Source organism: Ctenocephalides felis, unplaced genomic scaffold, assembly GCF_003426905.1.
Source record: "Ctenocephalides felis isolate EL2017-DRISC unplaced genomic scaffold, ASM342690v1 CF-g0.4_SCAFFOLD_01604, whole genome shotgun sequence".
Lineage (NCBI taxonomy): Eukaryota > Metazoa > Arthropoda > Insecta > Siphonaptera > Pulicidae > Ctenocephalides > Ctenocephalides felis.
In genome coordinates, this window is record NW_020537758.1 from 42,167,807 (window position 1) to 42,183,763 (window position 15,957).

The window sequence follows — 15,957 nt, forward strand, 5'->3', positions numbered from 1 at the left end:
ATATCGTCTTAAATCTTTCATTGTCATCAGTACTATAAGTAGAAAATTATAATCTTTAAAAATATAAGTACACTACTCATGCATTTCACACTATTTTATTAAATGCTATTTAGTATTATACACATTTCAAGACTTTTTTCACTATATCATTTGCATTTCTGTTTGCAAATTTAATTCAGAATTTAATCAGAATTGCAAAAACTTGCTACTATTTTCTGATATTGAGACTCGAGATGTCTGAAAAGAAAAACAAAAACTAATCAAGAGTAGTATTCAGAATAATAGATTATATTTATGAACTTTTTGGCTTCGATATGCCAAAGAAGATTTATTGTTATAAACTTTTTTTATTTTTATTTTAATTACAATCTGTCACACTCAGGACATTCAGTAATTGTTTTGACTTTTTATTATTATATATATCTTGAATGGATGGCAATCCCAGTAGTTGTCCTGTCCAGTTATGACTAATTATCTATACTCGAAGTATTTGCTGACATTTTTATTATATATGCAACTATAGCCACGAGAGGCTATATTTGAGATCTATAACCTCAAGTGGAAATTTGACATCAAAGCTGCCTGGTGTCAGGCTTGGCGGTAGCGGGAATCGAACCAGCGAACCCGGGACTCGTTGGTGCTAGCCCACCTTCTAACCGATATCGCCCCCGCTGGTCCAATTGTTAAAAACTGATATTGATTTTTGAAAGATTTTTTTTTGTTTTGTCGCATAAAACAATACACTTTTTTATATTTTTATTATAAATAAATGTACTAGTGTAAAATATAATGAAGAATTATAATATACAAGGTTAGACTTATGTATACAAGGTTATAGGTATAATATACAAGGTTAGACATTATGTTATATACATTTTAAAATTAAAATATATCATTTGAATTGAATTGAAATTTGATTAGAAAGATCAAATTTCCACTTGTTCATTAATGATTTTCCAAAAAATTAGTAGTAACACATAATATTTCTTCCGTAACTCAAAATTCTGTTAGCTCCAGGTATGGCAGAGGCACCTTGCTCCCAAAGGTACAATCCAGGAAAGACCTCTGCCATACCTTAGGCTGGCAGAATTTCGCAGCAAGAGTTTCGAAATTTAGCAAATTAATGCTCCACAACGCCATCTCATAAGAGACCTGAATTGCAAATGTCAATGGACAATTGGACAGTCTCCTGTAATCAAATGCGTTTGGAGATGAAAATCTAGGCTGCCACCGGTGACCCTGACTGTAGTACCAAAACAATTTGTTAACTAGTCGGACAGACTAAAAATTTAAAGTAAAGTAGATGTAAAGTGAATTAAATTTATTCAGTTCACAAATCTAATCTAACAAGCCTATTTTTCTAAAGCCAGGTGTACGCGACGCCAGTATTTCTTGGCACATATTTTCTGTCAAGTTGTTATTGTAAGGTATATCTTAATAAGTTTTTATTATTTTCTGTAGATATTTGGAGACTCATAATCATTATAAATATTATTTAAAAAAATATGAACAGTATATTTTTAATAATAAATTACCATTTTTTTATTTACATTGATAAAAAACAATAATAACACTATTCCTACCGACATTTCATGTTTGCTATTCCTACCGCGACCGGTCAAATGACCGGTCATGCAAAATCGGTATTTTTCAGTATTGAATGAAGAGTTAATGCTAGTTTAAGAGTTTATAAATACAAATACAATATATTCTTTTATTTTATAATGCGAATTCTACATTTTATACTGTTTTATCCAATTTTTCACGATTTTTTTTCTTAGAGTGTATTTTCTGCACACGCATTTTTTACGTTTTTGGCTGATTTTGTTTTCTCTATCATTTTTCTAAAGCATTATCTGGAATAGTTTCTTTTAGGGAATCTGTTTGTACTTGTACTTAGCTGATTTTTTTCTGAATTCTTGTTGGAACTATACGACAAGTTAATTGGAATAGAAAGTTCCTGCCTTGTACATTGTCTTCTCGTAATTTCTTTATTTAACAACAATGGATTTATCCTGAATACATCCAAAATAATGTAAATTCTTGATGAATTCTCTCTAAAATTCATATTTTACCAAATAATTTCTGACTATTTTATGAATGGCATCTACACCAGTCCCGACGCTAATACCAATAGAATTAACTCCCGTATTAGTGTAATTTTTTCAACATATGTGTATGTAAGTGAAAATTAGAATCTTCTTTCTTATCTTCCAAAATTGTAAATATTATTTGAGTATTGAAGTCTTTGGTTTTTCGTTCTGCCAGTGTTTATAGCTGTTATTTGCTTCAATTGTACCTACCATCAGTTTTCTTTTACTAAAAGTTTAGCTATATGTAGGATGGTAAAAACGTTATATATTTTTTATGTCGTACTAGCGATTTTGATAATACGGTTTCATCAGTTATAAATCTTCAAAGAATATCTCAGTTTGCTACGTATACTGGATGGTTACCAAAATTTTACACCCCATTTGTGCGATTTGCAGGGCATAATTATATTTACATCGTATATTGAACAGTTACTAATATTTATACGTTTTCCTAAATACTATTGAACATATGTTGAATGAATTTACACCTTACCTTTATTGAAAATATATGTTTGTCGATAGTAATACGTAGTCTTTTACAACAATTTTGATTGCTGTCAATGTAGTTGAACCAACCTTTGGATTCAAAACAAAACCTATCGATTTATTGTTTAGATTCCTTCGTAAAAATCTGTCTATACATAGACATTGAGAAAATTGAGAAATCCCACTTTTTATACCGTAGAAATGCAATATTTATACTACTTGCCTTATTTGCGCACCGCGCATACAGAATCGAAAAAAATGCATATAAATTTGCAGAAGGCAGTTTTTACCAGTCTAAATTCTTCTGAATTTACATTTTCTTGTAAGTTCCAAAATATTCTTAACAATTACTACAAAAAACCATCCGAACATCGTCTTTCGTACTACCGGTCAAATGACCGGTCGCGGTAGGTAAGACAGCATACAATTTTTTTTCCAAAAATAAAAATTGAAAAACAAATAACATTGAAAAATGTTTTATACTCACATATTAGGAAAAGTCATAAAGTTTGATGACGATTCAATTACGTTTGATATGAAAAATACTAATCGAAAAATCAAAACGGTCATTTGACCGGTCCCGGTAGGAATAGTGTTAAGTCAGAATAGTTGTGATGTGAGGTGAGTGATTTATATTAAGTGTACTTGAAATGGATATAAATGGTGGAGAAAAGCATATACTTCTATGAGACTACTTTTTTAATATATTTTACTTTACGCGGAGAATGACCCATAAACAAGTTGAATATAAAAGTATGTAAATAAACTTTTTATATCAAAGTAGATAAATTTATATTTTCAAAGTAAAAACATACTTTGCGCCATATTATTTTACTACTACATTTCTGCTCTAGACGTCTTCTAATCAACTTTTTAAATTTTCAATTAAAATACTTCAGAAATTTATTATGATTAACAATAAATAATTAATAGTAAGTGAATATAATATCTTCATTAAGATAATCCCAATGCCAATATTTTTTTCTAATTATGTTAATGAGGTGTAATAAGACTTTTAGATTAACGACACTTAAAAGATTATTTAACTTCCCGTAGGGTAAATTACTGCAATGGTCCAAAAATCGAAATTGAAAATTTTTACATTTCTTAAAGTTCTAGAAGAGTTTGCCATATGGATGTGTGTGTGTGTATGTATGTATTTATGTATGTATAGATACAATTTTTCGTCCACGTTTTCGGGCGCACGGATCAACCGAATATAATATCTTTATTAAAAATATCCCAATATCAATATTATTTTTCAAATCCTGTTAATGAGGTGTAATAATACTTTTAGATTAACGGCACTTAAAATTTTTTTTCAGATGTTAATTAAATGACATCAACCAATTATACATCTTTAAAATATGCGTAAACTAAGCGTGAAAATAAAAATGATAAAAAATATTCACAAATCTGAATAATTCTTATATTCACATAATTTTCATCGCCGCATATCCAACGAGCAATGGAATTTCATAATGGTTTTGTAAATATGAAACTAGCAACAATGTCGAGACTTTTATTAGTGGGATTCATAATAGAAATTACTTTGTAAAAAGGATAAAACATATACCAAACAGCACCATGAAATAACCGCAAAGTTTGAAACAACTAGGTCGGATGCTGCTTCAGAAAAAACTCATTGAAATAAAATTCTAAAACTTATATCGTTGCTTAACAAAAATAATTTTATGGCATACTGAGAAATTTATAACATGGTTAAAAACATGAAGATTAGGTATATATGTATTAACAAAAATAAAAGTGGTGCTTTTGAATATTTGTATATTTGAAAAGCAAATGGGTAATAATTACATTAGTTACTAATTAGAAAATTATTTTAGTAATGGATATTAAACAAGAACGTTACAAAACGTGAAATATTTGTAACTGAAGATATTGAATTGTTAAACAATCAACTAAAAATTATGTAAGTGATCTATTATTCTATTCAAATCCAACTTATTCAAAATTCAGTTAAGAAAACCTCATGTTCTTTATTAAAATAGTTGCACGTTTCACTGACGCTTAGCAGAAATGTTATTAGAAAAATGCATCGGCATGCATTTTTGCATATTTCTTCTACCACTTTTATATTGTTTTTTATAATATTATATGTTAATTAACTTTGGTATTTTATTGTAGAAATTTCTTTAAACGTTGTTGGAAATTATTTTATGCAAATCAAATTTGTTATTAATATTTGCAACTTATTGAAGAGATCGGATGGCAATATAAATGCCAATCAGCCAGAACATAATTTAAAATTTTAATTCAGTGTAATATAAAAAAGTATTAGTAAAAATTATTGTTTACTAAAATTTACATTGTAAAACTATTTTAAACTAGGCTAACAATAAGTAAAAAGTAACATGTTTTTAAACTTTTAAGGCCTGATTTTTTCAACACTTTCGTCACCCAGAAGTAAATATAAAGTTGTAATAATAGTGTGAGTAGTTTTTTCAATCGATTTGAGATTTTTTACTTAATTTTTTTTGTTTAAATAATTATTGACATAATTCAAGTAAATGCGTGTATTTAATATTAATGCCTTTGGTCGATGTATTATAATCTAGGTATTTCAATTGAAATAGTTATAAAATTATCAATTTTGTAAATTGTATTTGCTTCTACAATTTTAAATCTTTGTATTCTGTTGTACACGTTTTTGTTGTCTATTATATTTTCATCATTTAAATTAATAATAAACAAATTATACTAAAGTTTCATTTGTCGGTTCGCAATCCATATTATTCTTGTGCCACAATTTTAAATAATAATTTTTATTCCTTTTTATATACTTGTAGCGACCCTTTATATGACTACCATAGAGATGGCAATAGAAAACGTCCTTTGTTAAGGTACGAATATATAACCCAGACCCATTTTCAAATACTATTCCCTTATGACTTGTATTGTGACAATATCACATGTAACGTAAATGTATAAACAAATATATATTATTGTTATCATTCTATATTTACCTACATACTTTTTTATCGCCATATATTTACCACCGTTCCACCTCATTTAAACTTCACATTTCTAAAATGAAAAGTCTCAAACACGAATTAAGTAGTTATACTGCACTTTTTCTAAAAAATAATTATTTGTGAAATAATGAAGACTATAGTAAAGTCAAAACAATTACTGAATGTCCTAAGTGTGACAGATTGTAATTAAGAAAAAAAAATTTGGAAGAGGAAGAGAGAATAGTTGCATCATCAATCCATTCCAATAAAATCAGTGATCTCAAGATATATTAAATTCAGGAAAATCTGTTATAATAAGCCCCTAGCTCCCCTACATGTTGATCTGTATTTTGAAGTATTTCATACGCCTCACAGATTTTGAATACAAAACTATGTGGTTGCAAGGTCTGGCACTGGACCACAATACCACTTCAAAATACTTCAAAAACATAAACTCAACTTCAAAAAATTATGCGACATTACCATGTCACACTTCTTCAGGTCTGAAATAATATTTTTATGAGACGTTCAGTATACCAGCAGTGTGTATTTTTAGTGAGAATGGCATCACTACTGCATGATATCATTTTGTACGCTACGCATATTTTGAACCTGCATTCTTGTAGTTGGCCTATACAAGCCTTAGAATGTTTTAAAACCGTGAACTAGACTTGAGAAAATGATGTGATATCATCTTTATCACACTTTTTTAGATTTTTTTTTTGTTTTATTGTATTTAGCAAATTATACACACAGTACATTCAGCTAATTTACATGTATATTTATTTGACAGCGTGAAAAGGATCGCTATCCTACGATACCACCTTATATATTACGTGTTTTGTTGTTGTAAATCATTGCAAATTCTTTTTTGAGACGTTTTGGCGGTAAAGGCTTGTGCAGGTTATATGCAAGTTTGGATGGCGACTTAGACTAGCTTTGTATCTGGAGCAATAATGATTAATTTCTTCTTCTATAGTTGGAATTCTGAGATCTTGATGTATTAACGAGTTGGGAACATATTTTGGAGCGGTCACGATTTTTTTTCAAAATTTTGTTTTGGAACCTCTGTAGAATAGTTATGTTTGATTTACACCATAGTTGTAGATCGTAGGACCATATTGGTTCAATAATTATCTTGTATATTAGGAGTTTATTTTTTATTGAGACTTGTGATTTCCAGCCCATTAACCAATTAACTTTTTTAGATTTGCAATCCGTTTTTGCGACGTTTAGTATAGCATTAGTCTATAATTTCAGTGAGATTGGCATCCCAGCTGCTTGATATCATTTTGTACGCTACGCGGATTTTGAACTCTCAATCTTGTAGTTGGCTGCTACAAGCCTTAGAATTTTTTAAAACCATAAACTTGACTTCAGAAAATAATGTGAAATCATCTTTATCACACTTCTTTAGATTTGAAATCAGTTTTTTGTGCGACGTTTAGTATAACATTAGTGTAGTATCAAGTGAGATTGGCATTCTACGCGGTTTTTGAACCTGCGTTCTTGTAGTTGGATAGTACAAGCCTTAGATTTTTCTAAAAACGTAAACTCGACTTCAGGAAAAGATGTGACCTCACCATACCACACTTCAGCTTAAAAATAACATTTTTTATGAGACATTTAGTATATTAGTAGTGTGTATTTTCAAGTGATATTGACATCACTACTGCATGATAAATTTTGAACGCTACGCAAATTTTGAACCCGCAATCTTGCAGCTGTACAAGCCTTAAAAAGTTTTAAAATAAATTCGACTTTAGAAAAAGATGTGACATAACCATTATCACACTTCTTCAGCTTTGAAATAAATTTTTCCTCGCTACGGTAAAAGAGGTCATAAATACAGTATGCGACGATCAGTCTAAGAAAACAAACAAGAGAAGCGTCTACATCTACGACGACGTTCGCGTTATATATTCATGAATAATCTAGAATTTTCATAGTGAAATTGTACTGAGCATCAGCCACGTCAGTTTTGCCCATTCTGTCGAGTCCTGTGCAGTCCATGGCACAGAATACAGCACAATACAACGCCATTTACCCAGCTTTTTTATTAATTTTCTTTGTGCTCTACGCATAAAAAAGAATTTTAAAATAAAACCTCTCTTGCACGAATTGTACACCCGCAGGGATGGTCAATATCAAAAGATGCCACTCAAACTATAAAACAAATGACTTTATTTTGCAATAGACCTATTATGAAATTTTATTGTCGGTTTGATGTTTAATTTAAGGAACTATGTATCTAGTTTAACATCATCATGTTTATATAAAATAAAAAGTTTCCAAGACTAAATGAAAATCAAATTTATTTCAATGCTCTTATCAGTTAGCGAGAAAATCTCAGAAAACTCCAAATATTGCCTTCATCAAATGCACAATTTTTTTGTGAAATATTTTGAGCTGATGAATACAGATTCTAGTTACTATAGAGTTAGAATTCTACTTCAGGAATATTATGTATTTGGACCCAAGAGTGTTCGGGTCATACGACTTTAAAGTTAAGCAGTTTTCGAAAATAGTCAAAAAAAAAATTTATTATTTTGACGATTCTTTGGCATCTAGGGCATAGAAGGGGTTCAAACAATAAATAGAGGAATTCTAACCAAAATGTGACATAAACCTTTTGTTTCAATACTCTTTTCTGTTGTAGAGTAAATTGCAGAAAACTAGAAATATAGCCTGATCATTGCAGAAAACTAGAAATATAGCATCAAAATGTATAATATTTGTAAAAAAAATATCATAACAATTGAGCTGATGTTTTTATAGTTAATTCACTATAATCTAAAAAAACTCGTAGAGAATTATGATTTTAGTTTAAAAATTTAGTCCAAAAATTTTCATTTTCGATTCCTTTGCAATTCCCACAACTTACCTTACCCTATAAATTATTACAAAATCATAAGCAATCTGTAGAAAGTTTGATAAAACATTCATAAAAATGTATAACAAAATTACATAAAATAATTGAACAGTTTTTATTTCAGAATAAATGAATATTGCCATGTGAACCCTTGATACACATATTTCTCGTCTGCGGTATTACTCGTGCTCAGAATGCATAATTACTCATAAATAATAATAAAATTAAAACGAGCTAAAATGAGGTCGTTCCTAAAATGTTTTTTTTTATTCTCGATCAATATCAGAATAAGAAAACTGGTTATATTGAGCAGATAATAAAAATTTAATAAGTATTAATAACTCAAAGAGATTTATTCATAGCAGTCAACGAAAATGCCTCTTTACCTACTGGGTTCTTTTAAGCAATAATTTTTTTATAGATATAGAGAAAATGCAAAACTCAAAAAAATAATCACTAGAAAATGAAACTAGCATTAAAATATTTTTCATTCATATTTGGTTACTGTAGATGTTATTCAGTAAATCATCATGACCTAAGTAATAAACTAGTGATGTATGGCATAGTGTCTTAAGGCAAATTGCTGGAACTTACCGTACTTTAATGAAATATTCGAGGCATATAAGTATTTTCAAATAGATTATTATAAATAATGTTTCGTTCATTATTTTAATTTTATGAAAAGTAAATAAATAAAACTTAATCAAGTAAATTTAAAATGAAGGACATTGTCCAATATTTATAAGAATTACATAAACTGAACTGCAAAGTTATAATTATTCATTTAAAGTGTAAAAATGAACTTTAGCACTTCAGCCAGAATTACAAATAAAATTCGCATTATTTTTCGATATTAAAAAAAAATCAAAAAAAAAATTGCAAAAAAAAATATAAAAAAAATTCTTTCCTCAAAAGTAATCGTTTTGTCACCACAAGCAGAAAGTTTTTTAAATCATTCAAATAAGATGCTTAGTTTTTTCAAAAACTGCCATTCTTTGCGCATTTAGCTTGATATCTCCGAAATGCTAGACCTGCCTTTGCCAAAATCTAATCACTACTTCTTCCCATCATTACAAATTGAATGTATTTTGGATCATTAAATCGGTTGATCCAGTTTTTATAAAAACTGGCATTTTTAACACTTTTTGTTCCATATCTCCAAAGCTGCAGGAACTGTCTTTGTCAAAAACTAATCAGTACGTCTCCTCAACAATAGGAGTCTAATGTTTTTTTTCACAATTCAAATCGCCTGAAATTGACGACGAAAAATTGTCTCCACACATACATACCCACACATACATCCATTCTAAGGTATGCCAAAATGTTCAGAAACCTCTAAAACGTGAAGATCTGCGAAAATTTTCATTTTTCATTTTTGGACCACTACTATAACTTACCCTACGAGAAGTTAATAAATTTCAAGTAGTTTTATGGTTTTATACATTAATTTATAACATTAAATCCTGAAATAAACAAATTAAATTTTCGGGCAAAACATAAACTTATCCTTTGTCAATATTAGTTTTTTATTCATTGTTTCAAAAGCAATCAGAACTACTTTAAGCTTACATGCTCAATAAGCTGTTTGTTGAGGACTTATAACTTAGTGTTTTGTGAGAGGCAACCCATCGGTTTACCATACTTCTATTTATTTTTTTATTTATTTATTTCAGACTAATGGCCTAAAAATACAACAATGTCTTAAGCCACAATAATATTTTAAACCTACTTACCATTCTTCTATGTATTAACTCTTAAGCCTAATAGTTACCATATGATTAAAGGGCGATTTCCACTTGAATTTGTATTGAGATCTATAATCCCAAGCTGAAATTTGACATCAAAGCTGCCTGATGTCGAGTTTTGGCGGTAGCGGGAATTGAACCAGTATGAATAGCATAAATAATACATTTAATATACACATAAATTATGTCATAAGTAGTTACATTATATTGCAATAGTTCCTATTATATATTTCCAAAGTTTTCTTAATATTTTCTGGTGCAGAGGAGTTTTCTTTGTTGCAAGTAAGTTTGTCACTGTATTGAATTCCGTCTTAATTATAATTAGGAACAAATAATTTAAAACGTTTCCTCGTTTATGTTTCAAATTCGAATCCCGAATGACTTTGCGAACTCAACAAGAAACTAAAGTTTATTAGAAATAACTTTGCTCATTGTTGTCAAATGCACTTTACGGCGGCAACGGGACGTTTTATTGTTTAATGAAATTACTGCAAAAACTTAAAAACTCTGTCAGCAGTTGCTTTATATAAAATTCACTTAATGCGCTTAGTTGCAATGCAATAGGTAGATGCATATTATATATAATGTGAAGGCTTTGTGTTTTATATTTTATACCAAGGATTTTCCGCGCAACTAATGAAAATAATGCAGAGAAAAAAATATTTTATTTTCGGTGTCCAGGAGGTTTGGATAAGTATCATTTTTGTTTTATTACCTGCTTCCCGAAGGTATGAAAAATTAATAGCAAAAACAAGAAAAAAAAAATAATCATTTTCCTAATTCCATAATCAGTATAAATGTGAACAATAATATGTTTATTTTTTCCAGGTCCTTTTGACTACTGCTGCTTTGCACACTGACTTCTTCACCAGGAATCGCTCTGAAAATATTTTATGAAGTACGTTTTTATCCATAGTCAGTATAAATGTGAACAATATGTTTTTTTTTCAGGTCCTTTCGACTACTGGTGCTCTGCACACTGACTCCTTCGCCAGGAATCCTTCCAGAAACATTTTACCAGGTATGTGTTTATCCATACCAGTATAAATGCAAACATTCCTAAAATGATTTTTTTTCAGGTCCTTCTGACGACTGCTGCTCTGCACACTGACTTTTTCACCAGAAACCGCTCTGAAAATATTTTATGAAGTACGTTTTTATCCATTATCAGTATAAACGTGAACAATAACATGTTTTTTTCCAGGTCCTTTCGAATACTGGTGCTCTGCACACTGACTCCTTCACCAGGAATCTTTCCAGAAACATGTTACAAGGTATGTGTTTATCCATACCAGCATAAATGCAAACATTCCTAAAATGTTTTTCTTTTTTGCAGATCTTCTCAATCCAACTATTACTGCCCTGAAGCTCTAACATGTGAATGACTCGCTAGAGTTTTTTTTTAACTGCCTATAATTATGCATGATTAACTTAACTCTTATTAACTCAATAAGATGACTAATCTCACTTACTTCATCAGTTATTATAAATACCACTTGTTGAGTTTTATTATGAAGGTCTTACTGAGGTTGCTTGGAATACGGTACTGAATGATTTATCAGGTAATTTATTATTAAAGTATATTTTATGAAACTTGTTCTAATTCATTGTCTTTGTTTTTAGGGTAACCGACAACTTGAAGCCAAGTGGTCTTCAACTCTCAAGTTGCTCATGAGTGAGAACAATCGTTTGAACTACTAATTATACTATCCGTCCGTCTGATGCCTACTGTGATATATTGAATAGTTAAGTGCTTAGATGTGAATGAAATAATGAATAAATATATTGTATTTAATTTAATTTGCTGTTTTAATTTGATTATGATTTGATTATGCCAAATTACATTATGCTGTAACGTAAATTACAAAAATATAATTATAAAATTTTCTTGGATACTTATATTGGGTGTACTTTTTAGTGTAGACAATTGTGTAAAACAATATGTTTACTGTTTGGGTGTCTTAAAATCTTAGTCAAGTTCCTTATACATTTGCTTTGTCTCGGTCTAATGCTTTGACTTGATAGAACTATACACTTGGCTCTCTTGATAATATTGAATTGGCTGAAAAAAACACACGGTATATGTACAGGCATTATAAACATAAATATATTTTCTTTATATTATAGCATTATATACTCATTAACTTGTTCACCGGCGAGGATTTAATATTTTTACGCGCTTCTATATTTTGTCCTTCGCAGCTAAAGCAGCGCGAAGTACAAAAATTTTCTAAAAAATTAATTAATTTTTTTTTTATTTTATTTTTGGTAACGGAAGTTTCATACATACAATTTATCGTGTGTAATGCGTAATAAATTTTCTGCAATCAAACAGTTATTTTAATTTTAGAAAAATCATATATAAAAACTATTTAACTAAAAATTCAGAGATGGGGCGGCATTTTTGTCAGTGCCCCAAGGCGCCAAATTTTTAAATCCGGCCCTGATTCTTATCATAGTTAATAAGTTCTAGCAAAATCTAAAATAAGGTATATACTATACTATTAACAATATAGTTAATGATGAATGCTTGTATATTTTATAAATCGAAATAAATGCCATTAATATCTACTATTCGGATATTTTTATTATTAGTTTATATTTCAGATCTTGGATAATTATATATTATATTTCAAATTCTATATCAATTAGTCATCAAGATTCAGGTTATTTTTTCAATTAAGATAATATTTTCATTCAGATATAATTTATTTATCGCAAAAATCAAATCATTCACTATTTATGTACTTGTATGAAAACTGATAATTTAAATAACATATATTTGAATTTCGCGCTTTAAATTGCACAGGAGGTGACAGCCATTCTGACACATGTTGACAACTTCAATGCCACTCGATTGTCAAACAGATTTTCGTGACTTAACATGTGCTAGGGTTAATTAACGTTTTTTTTTAATTAAATCCTTGATTAGTTTTAATTAATTTATGCATCAAAACATGTAATTAATTCAGTAGATCATTTTGATATAATAAATTTATCGTGAAACGTTAATTAAAAGCCGAAAAAATGGATATGTGTGGAGGTGCCTTGAATAGTTTGATAAGTGTCTCTTTCAGGGTCTCCATTTTGAATCAATTTTATAATTAAACAATTCATTCACAGCGCCAATGTATCCTTTAATTATATACGTGCAATTATCAATAGTATAATTTATATATGTGCTTTTGTTGGTTATTAATTCATTTACAGCGCCAATGTATCCTTTAATTATATACATGCAATTATCAATAGTATAATTTATATATATGCTTTTGTAGCTTATATTTGAGTACTTCCAACACATATCTGTTATTATCGAATTCTAAATTCACGAAAGTCTCTAATATAAGTCGTGTGTCGTGTATTATGCAAAGACTTTACTCGGACAATTGCAACAGGTCAAATTGACTTGTAAAAGACTAGAGTTATGCAGTGGTTCTAAAGTAGTGATTTTGTGTCGAGTACTTAAGATTTCTGGCAGATGCTCTAGATGTGGTTCGTGTATTGGATTTGTGTTCTGGGAGCTGCTATAGAGGATATCGAACAATGTAAGTGCAAAGCATGTTTTATACAAAGCGAGTCAAAGGATATATTTCTGGAATTATATACAGGCATTTATCGTACCATATCTGTTGTGCCTATAGTGTTTTAAATATTCAATATTTAACTTATGTAATATATATATATATATAAATGCATATGAATTTAAAGCAGTCAAATAATTTTGAAAATATTTATTTCGATACATTATTGTTTGTCATCTTCAATAAAACTATGATTTGAATAGAAATAAATAAAAAGACATTACTTATAATTTATTTCCTGAGAGAAGTTTACAATTAATGACCGAGTTTTTTATTATCTACTACTTTTATGCTTGTAATAATAATATTTCTTATATAGTTATGTATTTAATGCTTGTTTTCCATATTAAATGAAATTAATTCGAAGGTGCTTTGAGAACATGTCCCTTTCTTATCTGATATCATTTATAAGGCAGCCTGTATATATTTTAGTGGAATATTTTCTGGCCCGTGCATTATTAATATAGTTATATACATATATCTGCTGAAAATATTGTTTATACTATTATATTTGAGTCAATATTTTTTATTTAATAAGATATACTTTATTAATTTTTAATGCATAAAATACATATATTCTTTGTTTATTTATCTATTATGAAAATAAAAGATTTTAAATTAATTTGGCAGACATATGTGTAAAAAATATGTTTTTATTTAATTTGTTGTGGGGAAAACATGTTGATTCATTTTTTTTATTTATTTATACAAGTGCCTTTTATACATGTTCTAAATCACTAAAGTTTGTATTTCTTGTATGTGTCAAAGTCATTGAAAGTAATTCATAATATTACAATTCCATAATATATTCCCCCGAGATTCTTTTGCTCTATAAATAAAACTATGAACTGATTTTGTGTGGAATTCAGATTATTATTTATATTAAATTTTTGTTATTAAATTATTAGTTAACCAATACAGCTTTTAAGCATCGATTACTTATTTGTTGAAGGGTCCCTAGCATCCTTCCTTAGGTAACACCTAAATTGATGCGATTTTATTACAAATTACAATTTACTTTGTTACAAAAATCTCTTATTTTGTGACACCTCTTGTTCATTATCCTTTGGAAACAATTTTTTAAATTACATTTCCAGTATCAAGAATCATGTGTTTTCCCTGTAGCGATATTGACTGCATGTACATTCTTATTTATGGATAACCGATTGTAGGTTTTGATCAAATTATTTCAAATACTCAATACGACTTACCAAATTCTTAATTAAATGCAGCTTTTAAAAGTCTTTTACTGTAATTTTATTTTAAATTTATTCAATCATATCGCTGCATAGCTGAATGATAGATTTTTTTCTTTTGTTGCTAAAAACAATTTTGATCAAGACATGCAATCGAAGTTTCAAAGAGTTGACTTGAATGATTAGACAAAGATATTTTTGTTAACAAGTTTATTATTCGATTCAAGTTGTAAAAATTATTTAACTCGCTTTCTAAAGGGTAACAATGAGCTTTGTAACAGTTTTGAAGTTTTTAATGTTAAAGTTTTTGAACATTTTTTTATTATTTCATTTTACAAGTTTTATTGAATTTCTTTTTTGGCTTTTTCCAATAATTTGTATATTATTCAAGTCAGCTATATTTATTTTTTTGTCTCGATTAATTGTAAAGGTTTCACATGTTTTATCAAGTCGTTTAAACGTTTTTGATTCGATTAATATGATTTCATTTCATCGATTAACTAAATAATTTCTCAATAATTTTTTTTTTTTCTAAGTCCAAATTTTTCTGATTATAATTCTTTCGAATAATTTTTATTTTCTAAGTTCTTTCAGATAATTTTTTTTCTAAGTCCAAATTTTCTGAAACCTTTTCAATAAGACAGACGAGTTATTTATGCATGCTGTATTATCCCAAAGCCAACATTCGAATGAATGAGGCTCACATTGAATATTTCACAACGAGAAAATTTTATTGGGACAAAGTTAAAATTTTAACTAAGTCCCAGTATTTTTTTCTCGTTGTGAAATTTTCAACGTGGACTTCATTTCATTCGAGTGTTGGCTTTGGGAATTGGTGTGAGGGAACACTAAAATACATAAAAAAGTTTCAACGCTGAACAGAAAAGAGAAAAATCGACCTGGGACTTAGGGGTTTTTTTTAAGGCTCTCACCTCCCCTCCTTCCCCTCCTCCTCCTCCTCTTTCCCCTTTTTTTCCCTTTTTTTCACATTTTTTTTTTTTTTTTT

At 28.8% G+C, this 15,957-nt stretch overlaps 1 long non-coding RNA gene across 1 annotated transcript; it reads left to right on the top strand.

Annotated features, from left to right (window-relative positions):
* The first annotated feature begins 1,304 nt into the window (after positions 1–1,304).
* On the top strand, positions 1,305–11,634 carry LOC113373209. Its single transcript, XR_003366893.1, has 6 exons — positions 1,305–1,422; positions 11,000–11,069; positions 11,123–11,192; positions 11,251–11,320; positions 11,376–11,445; positions 11,508–11,634. It is a non-coding gene; the product is annotated as an uncharacterized LOC113373209 (long non-coding RNA).
* Positions 11,635–15,957: the final 4,323 nt, after the last annotated feature.